This window comes from Cricetulus griseus, chromosome 2 (genome assembly GCF_003668045.3).
Source record: "Cricetulus griseus strain 17A/GY chromosome 2, alternate assembly CriGri-PICRH-1.0, whole genome shotgun sequence".
In the NCBI taxonomy this organism is placed as follows: Eukaryota; Metazoa; Chordata; class Mammalia; order Rodentia; family Cricetidae; genus Cricetulus; species Cricetulus griseus.
Window position 1 is genome coordinate 214008206 of NC_048595.1, and position 15695 is coordinate 214023900.

The following is a 15695-nucleotide window of genomic DNA, read 5'->3' on the forward strand; positions in this document are numbered from 1 at the left end:
TTCTGTTCTTGTCTTACCATTCTCCAAATTCCCAGTTCCAACAACAAGGACATTATAACCTTGGAGGAACTGTGGAGTTTAAGCCTATCTTATTCTACTCATGTTGCTGCAAGGAGTGATTCAAATGATAAGGCCCTTGACCCACATAGGCTTATGCTTTTAAATACTTGAGTTCTAGTTGTTGATAGTGTTTAGGGAGTTTTAAGAGGTATGGCCTTGCTGGAGTAAGTATGCCAGTGGCAGGGAGGCTTTGAGAGCCTAATACTTAACCCTACTCCCAGTTCTCATTCTCTCTCTGCTTATGGTTATGGTTCAAGATTATGAGTTGTAAGATTTATGCTCCAACTACCATGCCTGTTGCCATGCCTCTTCCTATGATAATGATGGGCACTTATCCCTCTGGAACTAAAACCTAAATAAGCATTTCCTTCTCTAAGTTGTCTTGGTCATGGTGTTTTATACAGTCATATAAAATTAACTAATATGCCACATGTACCATAAACTGGGTATCTTATAAACTATAAACATTCCTTTCTTTAGTTTTAAGGCTGGGAATTCCAACACCAAGGTGAAATAGCACATCTTATGTATCTTATGTCTGATCAGGGCTGATTTCTCACAGCAGTACCTGATTCCTGCACCTGTACTAGGTGAATGAGGCAAAGGTGATCCAAGTACTTAGGAGGCTGAAGCAGGAGGACCTAAAGTTTGAAGCAAGCCTGAAAGGCAGAGAAATATGAACAAAATGGTACAAAACAGATATTACCAACATGCTGCCTGGTCCTAGTTGAAGTGTTTGATCATAGGATACCAAGTTACTATATAACAAATGTATCCTATCAAACAGTTGGTTTTCCTTTAAAGCAACTAAAAAAAGGTATGTCCTCTTGGAAAAAATATTCAAGTTTTTCCCATCAAGGAAGCTATCCAAACTCAAAGAAAATTGTGAATAGGTGCTGGAGGAGGAAGATAAGTTACTGAAATGTGTGAAGCTGAAGTAGCTGAGACTAATATTACATAAGTCAGTTTTATATATTGCAGACAACCAGCATTGTGATGGGTATTGGGTGGGTTGAATGTACAAAATTTCTAGGTCTCTGTAGTATGAGTGGCAGGTCATTCTAGATACTCACCTATGCTGGTCAGATCCTTGCTGTCCATCTTTTGAACTCAGTTGCTATGGTAATACTTACTTGTTAAATCGTATGGATTGAATACTTTTCATGTTCTTTTGTGGACTTTTATAATTATTTGTTTACTGACAAAGCCCACTTAGAGTTCAAATGCTTGTGGAAACCTGCAAATGTAATAGACAGTATTGAGTCAGAGTTTAGGATGTAGTGCATAAACATCTTTTTTCCTGAAACAGAGAACTCTGAAACCCATTCTTGAGTTTTTGAAGGACCTGAACAGAATTGAGCTCTTGGAAGCTCCCATAGGAACAAGTGAGATGCAATCCCTTGAATTGGTTTATATTCCTTCCATTTCCACTTCTCTCATTTCTTGGACTCAGTTTCCAAACCACCTCAGTTCAAGGTTTTGTGTTGATCTCAGCCTTGTGGGGTTATACACTGCAATAGGTGGTGACTTATGTAACTTCCTTTTCTCTGTGGGTTCTTTTTTTCTTGTTGGATTGCATGTGCATTTTCATACTCATATATTCATGTCAGTACTGTGCATAAACTCTCCAGCATTAGATGTGTACTGTACTCTCTTTGAATTTTCTTTCAATCTGTGTGCAATTGTTTCCTTCACCTTTCTGACCCATGTCTTTATCCTTCACCCAAATGCTGAGTCCCCATATCTATGAAAATCATAGAGCCATCTGTGAAGGCAAAAGAAATGGCATTACCATACTTTCCTTTCATTATCCATTCCCAGATGTCAACAGAAAATGTACAGCCATTTAAAAAGGAATATGTGTGGATACAAAAGTTCCCCGAGTATTTTATGTGATGTACAATATTCCCATAATCATATAGATAATGTGACGATCTTAATTGACCACTGATTTGAAGCTTACCTTTGCTTCAGTGTGACCACTTGAACTTCATGGACGCAGACTGACTCTCCATAAACAAATGTGCTGAATTGATTGTTCAGGAAGATTCTATTTTATTCTAGATGGATTTACATTTGTTCTAAATCAGTGAAAAGCAATTCAAAAGAGCTACAACTTTATTTTCAGTTTCAATTAGAATTCAGAAAAATCAAAAGCACTATGTTCTATGTCACTTTTGGTGCTGATTAATAAGGTAATAATATTACTTAAATAGCATGCCAAAGAAAGGAAAGCCTATTTTCCCATTTCTCCTTTAGCTGTACACACATTTCTATAGCATGTGTAATGATGTGTGTATGGGGAAATAAATCTCATCCAATTAAGTTCCCCTCAATAGTATCCTTCAAGTGATGAATACCATACTGTGTTGCAAATGGCTGATAAAATTAATGCTGAAAAAATTTTACAAGAATGTAAGTCAATTAGAGTGACTCAAGTTCAGATTTCAAGTATAAAATTGGAAACAAATCGTAAAATGAGTCTCAGAGAGATGCTCCAGGAGAATGTTTTAAGGCAATATAGACAGAGATATGTTCATTGCTAGTGGGATGCAAGGCACACCATGCTGTATGAAGAAAATGTGGTTATTTATTTAAACAATGTAAATTCCAAAACATTTATAGTATCAAAAGATCTTGGACACATCTGTTAAATATAAATCAGTTTCACAAGGAGAATAAGTGTGCAACAAACTTCTAAGATTTATAATATTCCATATTTTTATTAGATAAGTTTTCTTTTAAGTCAGATATTTGAAATCTGTTTTATCTTATCTCCATCATAGACACTGTTCTCCCACACATACATCATATTTTATGAATATCAATTACATTTTTATATTGTTCAATTATTAAATTACTGCTTGCCTGGTCTTACTTTTATAACCACAGTTAGACATTGCTCACAAAAAATCAGGTAAAGTAAATTAAACATTTTCAGTTAAAGGCAACGTTTCTTACCTCTTACTTACACTGTAAAATGATTTAATGTTCTCAGTTTGTGAAATGTCCTTGCTTGCCATTTTCTTAAGGGATAGTCATTACTAACCCCCTATATTATTTAAATGCCAAGAAACTCCCAAAATACATATGTAATGACCATACATGAAAACCATGGTATTTTGAAAGAATTTTTTTAAACTTTCCAATTCTTGAAATATATGAAAAACATTTCTAAAGAAAATTTAAAAAAAACTATTTCAATTAGGTTCTTATTTAAATGAATTAATATGACTTTTAATAATAATAAAATAAAATATTAGTTGTTTATGTGTTTATCACCAGGTGAACCTGAAGTTTCTTGAGAACTGCAAAGACAACCTGCCAGAGTTCCATCCCTCAGCCTAGAGCCTGGTAGAAGAATGTTCAATATCCTCTGCAGTTAGAAAAAAGGAAAACATACAACATAGTGATACAGAGGTTTTCCTATATTTACCACATTTCTACTTGAGAGAAATCATTTAAATTTGGAATGTTCCCTCTAAACATGTAATTTCTTGCCTAGCTTCTATGGACACTTCATTGACTAAAGAACACAACTCCATGTTGCCTCCACACACAGAAGCATCAAGAGTGTAGAAACCAGTCTCCATGTAACTTGAAAGTGCACAGAAACTACACATAAGAAAACAGACATTCTCCAGTGCTTCTGTGAAAGTGCTTCTGGGCAGCCCTGGGTTTTGTTCCCAGTTACCAAGCAAACTGAACCTGGCTGCACTTACCTATAACCCTGGCACTTGGGAGACAGAGGTGAGGGATTATAGTTTAACTCACTATTGGCTACATAGCAAAGTTGACAGGTAGACTTAACTATATGGGACCCTGAGTGAAGGGAAAAAAATCATTCAAAAGAGGGTGACTTGTTTTCAAAGTTTCTCTGTTCAGTTTTCAACCAACAGAAGGTACAAGTTCAATTCTAAAGCCAAGTTGCTGATGTTCAAGTAAAGGAAATAGAAGAGATAAAGAGGAAAACCTCATCAACACGAAAGAAAATAATCAAGAAGTAATGGAAGAAATACCAAGCTGCAGAAATGAAAGTGAAGACTGGGCAGGTCACTAGGCTAGCAGCATAGCAGCATAGTGCTTGTCCTTACTCCCAAGGACATTATGACCTCACATCGAAACAGTACAGTATAGCAACTCTGGTGCAGCTGTAGGTGTGCAGATGGCTTCCTATACCTGGTGGCAAGCATTTAGAGAGAAGAGAGCTCAATTTCATTCATTATATTCTCTCAAAGTGCATCAACATTCAAATAGTGCCATACTTCAGGCAACTCGGCAGCTGTCTGGAGTTTGCTCTCTGTGGTTCAGAGAAAACTCCCACAGTAGGGTAGAGGACTAACGGCAGCAGTGCTGTAGTAGACTGCAATCAGGTGATGTATAGACCCTACAGCCATACTATCCTTCAAGACTTCTCCAGCTGCCAGCAACACCTCTCTGCCTATTTGACACCATCAGGAAAACAGCAAAGGATTTTGTATGCAAGTGTGAGGCACATTAGCCAACCAGGTATATCTGTTTGAAAAGAAAACCACAAAACTAAAAATCCACATTTTTTTTCTTTCTGAAAATAATTTCTTGTCTCTCTTATCTTTCTTAAAAAAAAGTGAACTGATTTAAAATGTCCTATTTGGCCATGTTTGCAAAATTCTAACATAGCAGGGGCCAGTTGACCAAATGCCTGAGGCTGTAAGAATAAGGAAACCTTGACTGTTATTGAATGTGTAAATATTTCAAGTCTCAAAATGATGGAAAATTCTATTGTCTACAGTCTCCCTGAGTCAACATTTCTAAACTGCTCACAAATGCTAAACTCTCTCCTGGATTCCCCTGAGGCACAGTACTTTGTCAATTCCCTTCACCTAGGGTTAGAATTCTGCAGATGTATATGTGTACCCTGAAAGCAAGGTAAATTGTCAAACTTCTAAGTACACCCAGTGCTCTGGGTAGTAAGTAGAGATGCCCAGGCTTCCTTAACCTGTCCCTGTCAGAAGTGGTTCACAACTCCAAGGGCATAGTTTTGATCCAACAATCAAAATGTTAATTTTGTCCAGTTAGATTTTTCCAAGAAGCCTTTTGAAATTGGATGTACATGTACTTTAGTGATTATCAATTACTATGACTATTAGATGACTCTGTAATTCTCTCTGTTGCATTTATTAATAGGATAAGAAGAAATTAAAGGTTATTGTAAAATGGGAAATTTCAGCCCATAAATGGTTTCCTTATAATCCACTATCAGCTCCTGAACCTGAATCTTTTTTTTTCTTTTCAGATTTTTTATTTGAATTAGAAACAAGATTGTTTTACATGCCAACTCCAGTTTCCTTCTCCCTCCCATTCTCCCTTACCACCCCCCAACTAAAACCCTACCTATCACATACCCTTTCTTCTATTCTTCCCCTGACTCAACATTTCTGCTCCCTCATGACCTCTGCATCCTTCCTCTTCTTCCCTTCTCATTCTCATAGCTCCCTCCCCCTTCTTCCCATGCTCTCAATTTACTCAGGAGATCTTGACCTCTTCCCCTTCTCCAGGGGACCATGTATGTCTCTCTTAGGGTCCTCCTAGTTACTAGCTTCTCTGGCAGTGTGGATTGTAGGCTGGTAATCCTTTACTCTATGTCTAAAATCCACATATGAGTGAGTACATATTATGTTTGTCTTTTGGTGATTGGGTTACCATGCTCTGATTGGTTTCTTCTAGATGCATCCATTTTCCTGCACATTTCAAGATTCCATTGTTTTTTTCCCACTGAGTAGTACTCCATTGTGTAAATATACCGTATTTTCTCCATGCATTCTTTGGTTGAGGGGTATCTAGGCTGCTTCCAGTTTCTGGCTATTACAAATAGTGCTGCTATGAACGTTGTTAAACAGATGTCCTTGTTGTATGAATCAGAACCAGAATCTTAACAGGCCTTTCACTAGACCAGGATTCATTGCTGTATACTGATTTTAGTATTTGGCATAGAATCATCAAAGTGCTGTAATAGAGTAGCTGGTGCCTGGAAGAAAATTGCAGTCATAAGGAAAGCCTAAACATCAACTCACATTATGTACAGAAAATGCATTCCACAGACTTACTTAGAAGGAGACATGAGGAGGAGCCTATGGCTTTAGAACCTGGTGGGGAAAGTATAATGTGAGTGTGTCTTCATTGTCTTTCTGACTCAGAATATAGATGGACTGTAAAAAAGAAATTGATGCATTGCATATGGGAATGAAAGGGAACATGAAAAAGCCACAGATTCTGGGACTTTGTAATGAACCTTTAAGTTGGTACTGGTGGGATGGTAAGGTCACCTGCTGCCATAACTGACAACTTAAGTTCTAGTCCCGTGACCTACATGGTAAAGAGGAGCACCTACTCCATTTTACTACTTGTCCTGTTACCTCTCTCTGCCAGGCACACACACACACACACACACACACACACACACAAAAAAAAATAAATAAATAAATAAGTAAATAAATAAATAAATAAAACATAATTTTAAAGACTCAAACCAGTTTTGAAAACTTGAAATTGTCTGTGATAACCAGTTTATGTTTTCAGTAGAACCAAGAATCCAGGACAAAGAGTTGGCTGTCTAATGGCCTATTAAGCTTACTATGTCTAGAGAAGGCTATATCTTGAAAAGCTACATCATTGATATGGTCATTGTCTGATGGAAGGAAGTTGGATTAATTAGAATCTTTGCTATTGGAACCAGTGAGATGTGCCAGTGATTAAAATATTTGTCACACAATGTGATGATCTGAGGGCAATCCCCAGAACCCATGCAAAGGTGGGAGGAGACAGCCAATTCCTCAAAGTAGCCCTCTGGCATCTACATGCATACTGCGGCTACCAACACATACATACATATATACATACATACATACATACACACACACACACACACACACACACACACACACACACACACACACACACCAATAGTAGATAAAACTGGATTTTGGGTAGGAAGCTATAACTTTGAAAATGGGTTAAAAGAAGATTGACTTGGACAGGAGTTGGAGGTGTTCCTGAGCCTTAACTGAATGCAGGTCTTCAGTCTTCTTGGGAACAATGAGAACTGGGCAAGTCATTTCATACTCATGCTATAGCCAGTTCACATGTGGTCATGGGTGGAAATGAGGGAACTCTCTGCAGAAAATCATGGATTGGTTTATAAAGAATTAGCTCAAAACATACCCCCTGCCCCCAGTCTCATGGAGACATGGATGGCTCATCAGTTAAGAGCACTTCCTGATCTCTGGCAGAGGACCTGCACCTCTTCCAATTCCAGTCACCCACTTGGTGGCTCACAACCTCTGTAACTCAGACTCCCTCTTCCGTCTTTCTCAGGCACCATGCACATGGTGCACATACATAAATGTAGGCCACCACCCATACACATAAAATAAAATTGATAGTTTCTTAATGATGGGATGGGAACTAGTCCATGTCATTGTTTCACTGTAGTAATTCTTACCTTGTTCAAGTTTGAATTTTCCCTCATTGGCCATGATACCTTTATAATTTTCAACTCTGCTTTCCTCTCCACAATATTTTTTTTTTTACATTAACATGACCTTCAATGTTTTGTGACTTTCCCCAAGAATTCACTCACTTTCCCAGTTGCCATCAATGTATTCTCATTGGCCTTTGTTTGCAGGATAGATGCATGTCATCAAAGCTCTGCCCTGGGAAGAGTTCTTAGAGGGTATCCTTACAGTGTGGCAGGCTCATGCCTTGGACAAGATCAACATGGGTGAGTCTGAGAATCAGTACTAGGAACCATAGGTACTTCTCCACAGTCTGCTATATGTTTGGATAAGTAAAATGTGGAAATGGAAATCATCATTAGGTCCACTTTAAACAAGAATTCCGGTACTTCAGGTAGACCTCTGATGGGGAATGTACTTCTGTGTATGTTTATCTTATTGATTGTTGAATAAAATAATGTTTGGCCAATGGCAGCAAGTTAGGCAGGACTAGGAGTCAAAGAGGATTCTGGGAAATGTAGTAGAGAAGTGGTGATCCAGGCAGGAAGTGACATAGCAAGGAGACTCATATGTAAGCAAAGGAAATAGGAAGTGTCCCCCCCTTTCCCCTTCCACATCCTCCAGCGGCAGGATGTGAGCCACCGGCAAGAGAAGGTGCCAGCAAATGGCATCCTCTATAAAGATAAGTCTTACAACATATATAGATTTATGATAATTAATACTGAGCTAACAGATGAGAATTCTAGTCATTGGCCAAGCAGCTTTGAACCTAATACAAGTCTCTGTGTATTAATTTGGGCCCTAACTCAGGTGGTCGGCTGGTGTAAAGCACACACATGGTGGTGGGGCTTAGGCGGCTTTTGGCGGAAAGATTTATCATAACAGACCTCGGTGATAGAGGACTTGCTTACAGTGTGCATAACTCTGTGTTTAATTTTCAGCACAGGAAAACAAAGAAACAACAGCAACAGGACTGGGATACGGTTCCATGACAGAGTGCTTGTCAATCATGTGTGAGACCCTGGGTTTGGTCCCCAACTAAAACCCAAACCAAGCAACCTAAGTCCTCGGGTTGGACAAAATTTGAGATCCTCACTAAAGAGTTACTCCACCTGAGATCAAGCACTTGATGTGAAAAATGGAACCCTGCTATCCAGCAGTACAGTAGCCATGGAATTTTGTGCTTTGTCCTTCTTTCAGCTGCAACACCCATACTCTTTATTTGGTCTGAGTGGAAGATGGTTGGTAGAGATGTATTCTGGAATAGCCAGATCTTCTCAGAGGCTGGGGAACCCCACAGGCTGCAAGGTACTGTTCTATTCCACTCTCATGTAGATAAAAGTTGTGAGGGTGATTTGCACATGTGGAATCCTTAGGCAATGGCCACAAAGCTGCACATTCTTCTCTGCTACAATTTAATTGTGTCTGTTACACAAGTAATTTAGGGCACAAACACCTTGTTGCAGCTTCTTTCATGTTATTTCTTTATAGAATAATGGGTGACACTTATACATATAGGAACCCAAATATTATACGATATACCTGCAATCAGCCTTGGCTTTTAATCACTATAAGCAACTTGATCCTTTTTAAAAGATTTATTTTATTTTTTAAAGCTTTACTTATTTATGTAGATGAGTGCTTCATCTGCATGTATGTGTACATGTCAGAAAGGGGCATCAGATGTCATTATAGATATTTGTGAGTCATCATGTGGTTGCTGCAGATTGAATTCATGACCTCTGGAAGAGCAGCCAGATCTTAACTGCTAAGCCATCTCTCCAGTTGCCAGCCCTTAATTGTTTTTAACTAAGTGCATGTGTTCATTAGATTTGTAGGTGTGTGAGTGCAGGTGCCTGCAGTGTCAGGTAGAGGATGTCAGATTCTCAGTTACGGATGGTTGTGAGTTTCCCAAAATGGGCACTGGGAATTAAACTTGAGTCCCTGTGAAAGCAGTCTAAGATGTTAACTTCTGAATCATCTCCAGCCCCAAGCTGGATGTTGGTAAGTATTTAAAGCTTCAGATTTTTCAGCTTCTTTAACTGTAAAATTATATATATACATATATATATATATATATGTATATATATATATATATGTGTGTGTGTGTGTGTGTGTGTGTGTGTGTCATATATAAATTAAAAGAAATAATTTGGTCTTGTGCTTAGCAGGATGTGTGATACATATTGAAGGCCCAGGAAGTGTCTGTTATTAGCCATACATTCCAATGAAATATCAATTTCCTTTCACTTTGTCTTTTACCTTTCCATGTCCACATTTCTGTGTTTCTCTCAAATTTTAGATTACATATGTATCTTAATAATACTGGTTAACCTCTTTACAGTTTTCAAGTAACAAACATTAGTTCCTGAATTAAATGTTCTTAGCATTACACCAGTGTTGTGCTAGAATACACTTAATCCTCTCTGTGTATGGTATATGAGTGTACACACATTTGTCTGTGTATATGTGTGTGCACAAATGTATGTGGATGCAGCTGTGTCTTCATTCCTGTCTTCTTGTTGATTAACCAACCTGGTATTGTGCACAAATTCCCTGTGGCCCCTCGGGTATTATCTAGATCATTATTTACAGCTCTCTAAAATGAATAACTGGCTCTCATTATCACAATTAGAAATAAGATTTCTTCTTCTTCCCCCTTCATTTGCCAATCTGCCTTCAGGACATTCCCCAATCCTTGATTTTTCCAGATATTTAATGTATCTTCTTGCTATCAACAAGCTTAGAGGATTGTTTTCCTCCAGTGACCTTCCTTACCTCAGGTACCTCATTTAGCACATTCAGCTATATCACTCCATCTAATAGCTTGCAGATGTCCTGGATACATCTCTTTGGAAATTCTACTATTTCCTCAAAAGATAATTCAGTAACTTGTTTTCTATACCCTAAAAAGATTCCTTCCTGATTTTGCTATGATCACTGAGACCGAATTTCATCTCTGCCAATAGAGGTGGGAAACAGGGTTGTTGTTGATTTTTCCATACCCACAACCTTTGCATCCAATTGTCCATACACTTTCCTTGCATCCTTTTTCCAAACTCATTTAAATATTTTTCTTTCCTGTCTCATGTCTGTTCAGTCTTCTTTACCAAGATAATAAAATTTGTATTTACATTATTGTAATAGCTTTGGAGGGAATAACATTACCTAAAGGTACCCTGACTGCAAGACTAGTATCTACCCTGGTGCATGAGCTAGCTTGTTAGAGCCCATTCCCTACGGTGGGATGCCATGCTCAACTTTAACACAGGGGGAGGGGCTTGGTACTGCCCCAACCTAATGGCTTTGTTAATCCCCCAGGGGAACCCATACCTTGTGAGAGGAGTAGATAGGGAATGGGGTGAGGGGATGGGAGAGAGGTTGGAGAAGAGGAGTGGTGGAAGGAGGAACTGTAGTTGGAATGCAAAGTGAAATATAAAAAAAATTAAAAAAACAAAAATAGGTTTGATATTACCATAAAGCTACACACAGAGAACTAAAGAGCCATGTAAAAGGTTAATTATGCCATGATCAGAAAAGACGATCTGAATGTTTAAAATCAGGGGAAAACAAAATAAAATCAATTTAATAATATCTAGGTACCATCTGGTGCCTCTTCAATTTAATTAGAGGTGTAGATCTAGTTCTTAAAAATCTTGATCCAATATTATTATAATTTTGAGAAAACCAATAATCAGCATTTTTCATTACTACAAGACTAGTTAGTTCCCAGTAGGTGTGTGTAAAAGATGTCCAGAAGGAAGGGAATGTGTAAGGGGTGGGGGCCTCTCAGGACTGCTAGCAACTTGCATGGAGATGGGAGTAAAAATAAATATAGTAAAGCAATTTATTTTGATCATTTTAAGGAATGGGTAACTATTCAGCATTGATAATACATGGAGGAAGGATGCAATCTTATTATACACTTTATCTTCACAACAAACTCATGATATAACTATCATTAGTTTCATTTGCATAGTTGATGTGATAAGCCTACCCTCTGACTCCATCAGTAGTTCCACAGTGGGCCAGCCTTCCATTATCTTCCTTTGTAATGACCTCCTAATCTTTCCCTACTCTAACTTTTGCCTTCCCCAATCTTTCATATTTCAATACCCAGACCGATCATATTTATATATATCAGAGCTGGAGAGATGGTTAAGAGTTAAAGAGGTTATGGACACTGGTTGCTCTTCCAGAGTTCTTGAATTCAATTCCAGGCAACAACATGGTGGCTCACAACCATCTATTATGTGATCTGCTGTCCTCTTCTGGCCTGCAGGTGTACATGCAGGCAGAACACTGTATATGTAATAAATAAATGTTTAAAATTTATATCAGATTGCATTACTTTGTGCAAAATCTCTCAGAGTCTAAATGTGACCCTTTACAGTACATCTATTGAAATCTACCTCTCCATGGTACTTCTAAGTTGACTAGATGACAAGGGTTTGCTTGTCCCTTATCAAAACACCTGGAATGCTGTGAGCATGGAACAAGGAGCTAACACTCATCAATAGCTAGTTGTCACAGGACTCTGGAGTCTACCAGCCTCTTTGATCTTATCTTTCTCAGCCTCCAGAGTAGCAAACAACATATCCTTGCTGTTTGCAAGTCTGTGCTATTTTGTTAGAGCATGTGAAAAAGCGAACAGACTTCTCATTGTATTTAGAATACTTCTGAAATCCTGCATGTTGGACAAGCCCATAACTGATCCGATGACGCTTTGTCTTACCATACTTTTTGTCAATCCACTCTTCACATTGCCTCCACTCCCATGGCCACAGGCTGCTTCTGACACCCAGATTCCTCCCTCCAAATCTCTTATGTAAATTTTTCCTCAGCTCAAACAGTCTTGCTCTACTCTTCCAGTTGGCTCATATCTACTCACACTTTATGGTTTCATTTCAATTGCACTTTTAAAGAATGCTTGACTTTACATTAAAAAAAATTGTGGCAGGGTATCCTGTAATCCAGGCTAGACTCAGACATTCTACATAGAGAATGACTTTGAGTTCCTGATTCTTCTGTCTCCAGATCCCAAAAGCTGGGATGACTGGTGTGTCCCTCCATGACTGCCTTGTTTCTCTTTCAAAAACTGTTTATCTTATTTGATTTTTAAGTTTGCTGTATTAAAAATGTGATTTGTGTGCAAAATTCATTCCTAATGAAACAATGCATATGAATTCATAGAAACACCTACAATCAGAATAGAGAACATTTTCATAGATGTCAGCTGCTCCCAGGGTTGGAAAGATGGCCCAGTGGTTAAGAGTGTGTATAGATCTTTCAGAGATCAGGTCCCAGCACACACACTGGGGGCTTCACTACCAGTAACATCAGTTATAAGAGGTCATGTACATGTGACTTCCACAGGCACTATGCACTTATACTTGTATGTGCCCCATGTATATAAAAAGGCACATATATATGCTTTATCAAATATATGTTTTCCAAATATTTCCTCTGAACCTGTGATTTGTCTTTTTGTCCCCTTGAAAGTATATATTAAGAGCACAGACTAAATGCAATTATTCAATCTTTTTATGGTTGTTTCTGTGATTGGTGATTTTTTTTTGATTGTTTGACATTCTCTCAAGGCCAAAAATCTTCTCTTTGTTATCCCTTAAAGTTGTAGCCTTATTTTAAACATTTAAAACAGTTCAATTTTGGTGGGGAAGGCACAAGATAACCAAGCCCATGAAATCACTACATTTAGAGTTGAACTCTTAGTTGTACCTCTAGCCCCGTTACCAGCTATGTGGTCAAGTTTTTTAATTGATTGCTTTAAAATGAAACTCAACTGTCATCGTTCTTTTGTGACTTTCTTCCTTAAACAACAGTAAACTTGGAGCTGCTTACAAAGCAGCTTATCTGTTTTTTCTTATCCAAGGCATTGCCAGCCCTGTAGAAGGCTCCTCTGCAGTGACCATCACTAGTGTGTGTGAGCCTTGGATTTCATTCAGCTCTGTAGTAACACATAGCCATCTTGGTACTGCACTATATCATAGACTCTTAATTCTGAGAATGGTCAGGCTTGATTTAGTCAGCAGGTAAGAGCAGTTGACACGTACAGGGTGGGTCCTATAATGATAGGAGCCCTGTCTGTAAAGATCTCCAGGGAAACTCCATCTTTCCCTTGTAGTAACAGATAAGACACAGGGGTGTCACACTCAAACTGCTTGTTCTCACTTGTAAAGTAGGTCTATTTTATGATGTTTTTGTGGTCTTGATCCAACAGTTACTCATCTGAGGGGATGTGAGGCCAAGACAGCTGGATTGTAATTAGTGTGTATAACCTTGTAAGTCAGAGCAAGTTTGTTCTAAACCTGAATTTATTTTTGTAAAAAGCCCTGTAGATACCAAATATTTTATAAAAGCACTCCTTATAGTGTGGGAAGTATAACCTGTGTGCTTTTTGCTTGACTGTTCATGTAACTACAGAGAAAGCTCACACAGCACACATCCTCCTTGAATTGTACACAAGAAATCAAACAAGTAGGATGTCTGCTGATAGTTCACTACTACTTTTGAAGGAGTAAGTAGCCATTAAACCTAAATTTAATTTATTTTATTTAAATAACATAACTGAGGAACCATCAGAATACTGTACCTTGTCAGGCACAATAAAAACAAAATTAAAACCCCAAACCATTAAGAAAACAAAAACAACAACAGTTAAATTGTGTACTTTCAGTCATCGATAAAGATTTATTTTTAACATAGATTTATTGTTTAGGCCCTGGCTAAGCCTACAATATCTAGCCATGCTTATCTTTCGAACTCTTCACTGGATTCAGCAAATTCAGGCAAGGGAAGCATCAAATCTCAGCTATGCTTTCCAGTGAGTTCTGTGTACTATCTCCATTAAAATTATATACTTGTATGCATGTCTGTATTAAGAACCTAACATGTGTCATCCTGACCTCACCTTGACCACTCCCTGACAGGTGTGGTCAGGCACACCCTTAGGAGGTGTGGTTACGGTGTCTCCCTACAATTCCCCTTTTAGTCTAAAAGAGGATTAAAACTTAATAGTGAAAAATATCCAAAATTAACAATCATAAAGGTGAAATACAAGAAGATACAATAATCTGCTATTGCGCATCCTAACTGTGTCTATTTCAGCTAAACCCTAAAGTTATCTGAAAGGTGGTGTCCAATCTCCTTCCAATCCCAACCCTAAACAATAGGAAGGTCATTCCTAACTAGGCTTAAACTACCCTAATAGACAATAATGGGGGACTTCCTGCTGAAATGGGACGACGGTAGTCTCGTGGGGTCCTGTGGGAAGAAAATGTTAGTATGGTGAAAGTCTCTAATGGATTATATCCAGTCCATGTTAGATGGGATTTGCTTGATTGAAGATCTGGATTGAAGTCCTCAACTTGATTGAAGTCAGTACCGGAAGCTTTGTTCTGAGTGTCAATTGAAATGGAGTAAGTTGGATCCAGTGCAGTCGAGGAAGTATGGCCCAATTTCCTTCCGGAGCGTCCAAGAATTGCTGGCAGGCAGGTCTTTATTGGCTGTGTGGGACTCAAACATAAGTGTTAGCAGAGAAATGTTTGCTTGTATATGTGTGCATGTTGGAAAAGGCAAGAGTGGAAAAATAATGATTATGAGATGGTGTACATCTTAAAGGAAGGGGCCAAGAAAGACAAAGACAGTCCCCAAATTCTTCTCTCATTCTATATTACATCAATTGGCTTCTTGATGTAATACAGAAACTCAAAAGTTTAAACACACTTCCTAAGGGCTGGCTATAGGTATGCCTGACCATGCCTGCCAGGGCATGGTCAAGGTGAGGTCAGGATGACTCCTGTTAGGTTCTTAAGGGCCAGCAAGGCAGCCAGGCCAGAGAGAAGGGGCCTCCATGTGTCTGCAGCCCCTTAAGAACCTAACATGCATCATCCTGACCTCACCTTGACTACGCCCTCACAGGCATGGTCAGGCACACCTGTAGCCAGCCCTTAGGAGGTTTGGTTACAGTGTCACCCTACATCTGTATATGGGTATGTGCCTGCTAGTATAGTGCCTATGGGGGCCAGGAGACTGTTGGATCCTTTGGTGCTAGAGTTACAGACTATTGTGAGCTTCCAAATGAGAAATGAATTTGGATCCTCTTCAAGAGCAACAAGTATC